This window comes from Sinocyclocheilus anshuiensis, unplaced genomic scaffold (assembly GCF_001515605.1).
Source record: "Sinocyclocheilus anshuiensis isolate Anshui unplaced genomic scaffold, SAMN03320099.WGS_v1.1 scaffold1449, whole genome shotgun sequence".
NCBI classification, from domain to species: domain Eukaryota; kingdom Metazoa; phylum Chordata; class Actinopteri; order Cypriniformes; family Cyprinidae; genus Sinocyclocheilus; species Sinocyclocheilus anshuiensis.
The window spans coordinates 486529-494272 of NW_015549696.1; positions in this window are offsets into that span (position 1 = coordinate 486529).

A 7744-nucleotide genomic window follows, 5' to 3' on the forward strand; every position below is an offset into this window, starting at 1 on the left:
ACGTGTGGGCGGCGCTGAAACGCCCCTTTCATCTGATTGGTCGAATCGCTCCGCCTTCAGTACGGCCTTTTCATTCTTTCAGGCAGAATAAGAGTCAGTACGAGTGCGGCACTATAATGTCTGAAACCACCACTCACTGTTAATTACGCATAATATTTTAATCAGATTTTGCTGGGCACATAATTCGTGCTGCTGCGACTTGCAAGTGACCCCTTTAATGCGAGTTACAGTATGCTGACAGATTATTTCTAGGTAGCCTATTAGTATTGTATGAATATTGTCCCATTGATAAATACAGTGCAAATAGTTCCGTCTCTTTGGATAAAAGTGAAGTGGAAATAAAAATCAATAATAGACTGAACAGTTCCATGATAATAAGTCCGTAACATTTCCCACTCTCGTCTTTTATTTAAGTCAAAAGGCACTAGGTAGGTGTGTGTGACAAAAACTGCTGATCTACTGGGATTTTCACGCACGACCATCTCTAGGGTTTACAGAGAATGGTCCGAAAAAGAGAAAAATCCAGTGAGCGGCAGTTGTGTGGGCGAAAATGCCTTGTTGATGTCAGAGGTCAGAGGAGAATGGGCAGACTGGTTGGCCAGACTGGTTTTAAATGATAGAAAGGCAACAGTAACTCAAATAACCACTCGTTACAACCAAGGTATGCAGAATACCATCTCTGAACACACAACACGTCGAACCCTGAAGCAGATGGGCTACAACAGCTGAAGACCACACCGGGTGCCGTTCCTGTCAGCTAAGAACAGGAAACGGAGGCTACAGTTCGCACAGGCTTACCAAAATTGGACAATAGAAGATTGGAAAAACGTTGCCTGGTCTGATGAGTCTCGATTTCTGCTGCGACATTCATATGGTAGGGTCAGAATTTGGCGTAAAGAACATGAAAGCATGGATCCATCCTGCCTTGTCTCAACGGTTCAGGCTGGTGGTGGGGGATATTTTCTTGGCACTCTTTGGGCCCCTTAATACCAATTGAGCATCGTTTAAATGCCACAGCCTACCTGAGTATTGTTGCTGACCATGTCCATTCTTTTATGACTACAGTGTACCCATCTTCTGATGGCTACTTCCACCAGGATAATGCACCATGTCACAAAGCTCAAATCATCTCAGACTGGTTTCTTGAACATGACAATGAGTTTGTCATTTACTCAAATGGCCTCCACAGTCACCAGATCTCAATCCAATAGAACACCTTTGGGATCCCTAGCTCGCCTATGCCTAGAAACGGCCCTGCCAGATTATTTCTAGATAGCCTATTAGTATTGTATGAATATTGTCCCATTGATAAATACAGTGCAAATAGTTCCGTCTCTTTGGATAAAAGTGAAGTGGAAATAAAAATCAATAATAGACTGAACAGTTCCATGATAATATGTCCGTAACATTTACCACTCTCGTATTTTATTTAAGTCAAAAGGCACTAGGTAGGTGTGTGTGACATGAATAAATAATTGTGAAAATTAATAAAGTTAAATTCATGAAATAAATTAGAAATAAAGTTTAAATTTATGAATGTAAGCATGTGTAGCCAACTCAGTTCAAAAGAAAAGAATGAGATAGAAAAGAGAGAAGGTAGAATCAGTGAACGCACCTTATTACTGACAACAAAATAACAGGGTTAAGGGCAAATAAAATCCCTATTTTTCATGCCTTAGAATTGTATTAGTTTTATTGCATACTAAATTGGTTGATGGTTCTCTTCTTAGTCTTCTTTGTTGGGCTTGAGAAAGCCTACATTTAAACATTATTATTATTATTTATTATGAGAGTAATTGACACCGACTACGCCATGAACATGCCATATCTGTGTACAAGAACAAGCTTCACACTCGAAGCTGTACAACTACTTAAAACTTCCCATTCTGGCCTTTTCAAACTATCTCCAAGTTTCTTTTAAGATATTGTTTATTCACACTGGTTTATGCATTTAATGTTTGTCCGTCTGGAACTTTTATTTTTCATGAGCTCTATATTTTAAGATGTACTAGGTGTTGATAAATCACATGCAATGAATGTAAAGAGCTAATGTCAGGGCTCTCAGTCCTGCTCCTGGAGGGCCAGTGTCCTGCAAAGTTTAGCTACCCCAAATAAACACACCTAAGCTAAGCAAGGTCTTCAGGATCAGTAGCAATGTCCAAGCAAGTGTGTTGGAACTGGTTGGAGCTGAACTCCGCAGAACATGGTTCTTCAGGTTCAGGACTGGGTTTTATGTAAAATATCTATAAGTATTATAAATCTATAAATGAATTTGCACAGTTGGGTGTCTGCATGCAGAGGTGTACGTCAGTAAGTACAATGGAAAATGTAATCTGTAAAAACTTTATTCAATCTTCACAAAACATGCAAACAAAACTGCAATGTTTTAGAAAACTATCACATTTGCACATACCCTGCTTGAACAAATTTTACTGCAGGAAGTGGAAAAAACTGCAAACTGTTCTACACAGAATTACACAAAACTCTTAGCGGCTTCAAGAACATTAGAACATTAGATGTTAATGCAGGAAGTGGGAAAATGCATACAGTTACACAAAACTCTTAGTGGCTTCTTAGTGCGGGGGGGGGGTAATATAAAACGTCTTTTTATAATATAAAAAGTCAACATTAACTGCAGCTGGTGCCAAATAAAAATGATTATGTTTTGGAAAACAGCAAGTCAAATGTAGAATAGGGGCCACACACTTGCACTGAATGTAGCATTGAATAGACTGAACATTAGCAATACCCATGTTACTGTTTTAGCACCATATTTGTGCCTTATAGTTTACTGTGTTTTGGTTAGGATATTTAAAGATGCATTTTTTTTTGTGTGCGTACCTCTGCAGATAAGACACATGAATGTTTCCTTTAAGATTGTCACTAGGTTTGCCCTATGTGCTGCTCCCTGTGTATTGGAAACAATCTCCTGAATCTGTCTGGAAACATTTTCCAAGCCATGAGAGGCCTCCAACAGCTCCTCGATTTGCGATTTGAGGTTCTGAAGAACAGAGGGATCAGCATCTCTGCGACTATAAAAAAAATTATATTACCACATAAATAATTTTCACTTATCCCTCCTTACTTCAAAACATTTCTTGAAAAAATTGGGGTTACAATAACGCAATTGAAGTGAATGTGACAAATCTTAAAAGAAAATAGAAGTAAAAAAAAAAGTTATATGTAGACTTCTGTTCTTATTTGCTTTTTGTTTGTAGGGAGGGTCATTTTAGACACTATGTGTACTCAGGTATCAAAAAAGATCATCCAAAAAAAAAACAAAAAACCTTCAAATATTCAGTATATGGAGCAGGTTCCAGTTTTTAAATGCTAGTCTATGATGAATGAGTGTGGCCATTACATTGTATCCTGTATCCTAACCCTAACCCTGATGTAACCCTGGTATGGGTAGGTAATGTTTAATGTTTCTATACCTAACCCTACCCATAAGAGAAGATGACCAAAAAAATCTCCCCACATAACGTATTCTTGAAAATCCAGACGAGACGAGACTGGTAAATGTTATCATCATGGAACTGTTCAGTCTATTATTGATTTTTATTTCCACTTCACTTTTATCCAAAGAGACGGAACTATTTGCACTGTATTTATCAATGGGACAATATTCATACAATACTAATAGGCTACCTAGAAATAATCTGTCAGCATACTGTAACTCGCATTAAAGGGGTCACTTGCAAGTCGCAGCAGCACGAATTATGTGCCCAGCAAAATCTGATTAAAATATTATGCGTAATTAACAGTGAGTGGTTTCAGACATTATAGTGCCGCACTCATACTGACTCTTATTTTGCCTGAAAGAATGAAAAGGCCGTACTGAAGGCGGAACCAATCAGATGAAAGGAGCGTTTCAGCACCGCCCACACGTGCGAAAGAAATATTGAAGCCATAACCCGATTTTTAAACCCCAAACGAAAAATTAGAAATCGAGCCAAAATCTCATTTTCCGTTTGTTAAACTAAACGGAAAAACGAATAAACGAGCCGTTTTTCCATTTCTCGTTATTGCATTCCAAATAGGAGATGAAATGATCAAAACGTACACGGACCCCAAAGCCTTCCTATGACTAATATTCATGGATATTGGCGATTTATTCAATACAGGCACACACACACATGAGCTCGTTTGCCAGCATTTATATAATAGTATTAATCAAATAAACTTCCACCATTTATCAGTTACATAGTCAAACCCGCTCTTTTAATTTCATAATGAACTCGGATCAGAAAAATGGATTTAGCTTGGCAAAAACACGCTGAAAGATGAACAAAACACTCATATAAGAAAGGCCTTTATAATGTTGTGATACATTTCTAAAGTACAGTCGCTGGGTCAAAACAACCCAATAGCTGGGTTATATTTAACCCAGCATTTTTTAGGGTGTAGTTTTTCCTATTTCTGTGATATGCTAGACATTTTCTGTAGTTAATAAGAAACTATATGATAATAGGAGCAAACCAGCAGAGGGCACTATATGAACATCATAAGAAGGCTGCACAAACCTGAAGATCAGGGGCCGTTTTCACAAAGATTTGTTTATTATTATTTTTTTTTTTTTCACTAGCAGCTCTCAAAAGGGTTCCTAGCTAGGAGTTTTTGCTTAAAACTTGTTCAGAAAACTGATTAAGAGCACATTTCCCTTAGTTTTACTAACAAAATCTTAAAGGGGTCATATGATGCGATTTCAATTTTTCCTTTCTCTTTGGAGTGTTACAAGCTCTTGGTGCATAAAGAAGATCTGTAAAGTTGCAAAGACTAAAGTCTCAAATCCAAAGAGATATTCTTTATAAAAGTTAAGAGTCAGCCACACCTACCTAAAACGGCTCGTTCTAACACGCCCCCACTTACCTATGTAAATATGTGGGAAGAGTTGCATAACGCCGCCCAAATGTTCACGCAAAGAAAGAAGGCGTAACTTTTATTCTCGCTGTAGTATTGTAATAATGTTCTTTTTAGCAGCATCATATGACCCCTTTAAGATAGGAGGATGTAAGCATGCTCTTTTAAATCGAACTTTGGTCTATCTGCAATTTAATGCTATGCTATTTGGATATTTAATGACAAAATACTTAATACTTAAAATTAAGCAGGGGTTGATGAGGGGTGGTATAAAAAAGAAATTAATGAATAAATACAGATTTAAATACCCCCACACATTTTAAGGACAAACAATTCTAATTTTGACTAATCAGTCTACAAAACATTCCCCCAAAAGTTTTGAGGATCATCAAGGTATGTTTTTCATCATCAAATTCAGATGAGCTTCAGTGTTCTTCTGGGTTAGCAGTGGTTTTCTCCTCACCACTCTTCCATGGATGTCATTTTTGGCCAGTATTGGATTGTGGATGTGTGAACAGTGTCCCTTATTGATGCAAGAGAAGCTGCAGTTACTGCGATGTTGCCTTTGGGTCTTTTGTGACTTCCTGGATGAGCCGTCAATGTGCTTTTGGAGGAATTTCAGAAGGTCGGCCAATCTGCAAAGGTTTTTTTCCATTTGGAGCCTCTCACTGTGGTTTTAATTGCTGAAACAGTTTGGTATAAGATCTGATCCATAAAAAAAGATGGGGCAAAAACTTTTTCACAGCTCTATAAATACATACTTATAAGGCTACCCTATTTTCAACATACCTTTTTGTGATGTTGAACCTCAACTGAGTCAATAAAGAAATACTATTTAGTCTTTAAATAGGGGCTTTTAATGGTCACGTTTGCAAATTTTAGGCAAAATTTTGTGGGCAAAAACTGTCTATTCGCCATTGTGTAACGGTGTATGAAGCACAGCTTACACAGAAGCCACTTTTAAATCAAACAGCTTTCTGATGGTCAGCACAGCAAATTTGCTTGCACGAGCTTGAGCGATATTTGTATAGTGAATTTTTCCAACCTCATGCAAACCTCCCAATCACACAAATTCCTATTGAAATTAATGGAATTTGCCCACAAAAATTTGCAGGGCAATGGTATATGCATGCTGTGACATGCTGTTTGAGTCTCAGTCCAAGGCCATATTTTCTTTTATAATGGTCTCGTCATTTGGACTCAACCTACTCAAGTCTCGGCATGGACTTTGATTCGAATGAGTGGGTTTTGAGTACAGCACTGGTTTGATGCTTTAGTAACAACTAGGAGTGTTGCGATAAACCGGTTTTGATGAGTATCATGATCTAAAAAAGAAAAGAAAAAGAAATTATCGTAATCATATTAATGACCATGCCAAATATCAGGCTTCTCAAATATCTATTGCAATGAACAGTCCTAAAACATTTCCACAGAAAACTGAGTGAAATATTTACTAAACCAACAGAATTTTGGGTTAGGATGTTTCTGCTACAGACCCTGGACTCAAGCACTGTAATATAATAAAGAACTGGATTTTGAATGATGTCATGACATTTAAGTCACCATGCCACCATATTGTAAATATAGCATATATCTAATAATATATTGGAATAATAGGAGATCATCTGATTTCAGTGAGTTAATATTACCCAAGTAATCAGTTCTATATCAAGAATCTGACTATCCAGCCTTATATCCTACACATGTAGACCTACATGGTTATTTAATTAAAGTCATGCCATTTTTCTGCTTATTGAAAGTGTAATTGCAGAAGCAAATAACAGATCAGCCAACGGAGGAGGCATCTTAATATATAGTATGTATTGCAAATGTCAAAGTGTTCCTTATGAATACAGATTTATGCACAAGGCTCGCATTAGAGTATTTGTTGTAGCCTGTATTGTATTTGAATAATTTTCTTCTAATAATTATATTCTCATATTAATATTTCCTGTATAATTACATGCATACACTACCAGTCAAAAGTTTGCAATGAATTTTTCATGTTTTTAAAAGATGTCTCTTATGCTTACCAAGGCTACATTTAGTTTTATGATCAGAAATATGGTAACACTTTACAATAATGCCCCATTAGTTAACACATTAACTAACATTAACAATGAGCAATACATTTGTTATTGTATTCATTAATCTTTAAAAGAATAAAAGCCATTAATGTCACATGATCCTTCAGACATCATTAAAAAAAAAATCATAAATAGGCCTAATACTTTTATTCAGCAAGGACACAATTAAATTGTTCAAGTGTCAGTAAAGACATTTGCAATGTTAGAAAAGATTTATATTTGAAATAAAAGCTGTTTTGTAAACTTTCTATTATTAAAATAATCCTGAAAAAAAGGTATCACTGTTATTAACACTTGAGCATAATTCATAATAATTGCACATCAAATCAGCATATTAGAAGGATTTATGTAGGATCAAATTCAGCTTTTCCATTACAGAAATAATTTAGAAAACAAATAATATTTCACAATATTGCTGTTTTACCGTATTTTTGACCAGCCTTGGTGAGCATGAGACTTCTTTAAAAGAAAGAAAAAAAAATCCCAAGTTTTGACCGGTAGCATTGTTTTTCCTGTGCAAACTGATGATAGACATTACAGACAATAATAATGTCTGCAAAGTAATAACTTCTTTATACAAAGATAATTATAAATCCTATAACCTAAACCACATCCTAACTAAAAATGTCCTGCAATTTTACATTTATTTTTTTATTTTTAATTACTTTACTTTTAGGTGTTTTTACAAATGACGACATCCACAAAAGGTGGTTTTGTCAGATTTGTCTCCAATTTGTCTCCAATATATGGTTAAGTAGGCACAAGCGCACACACACACACACACACACACACACACA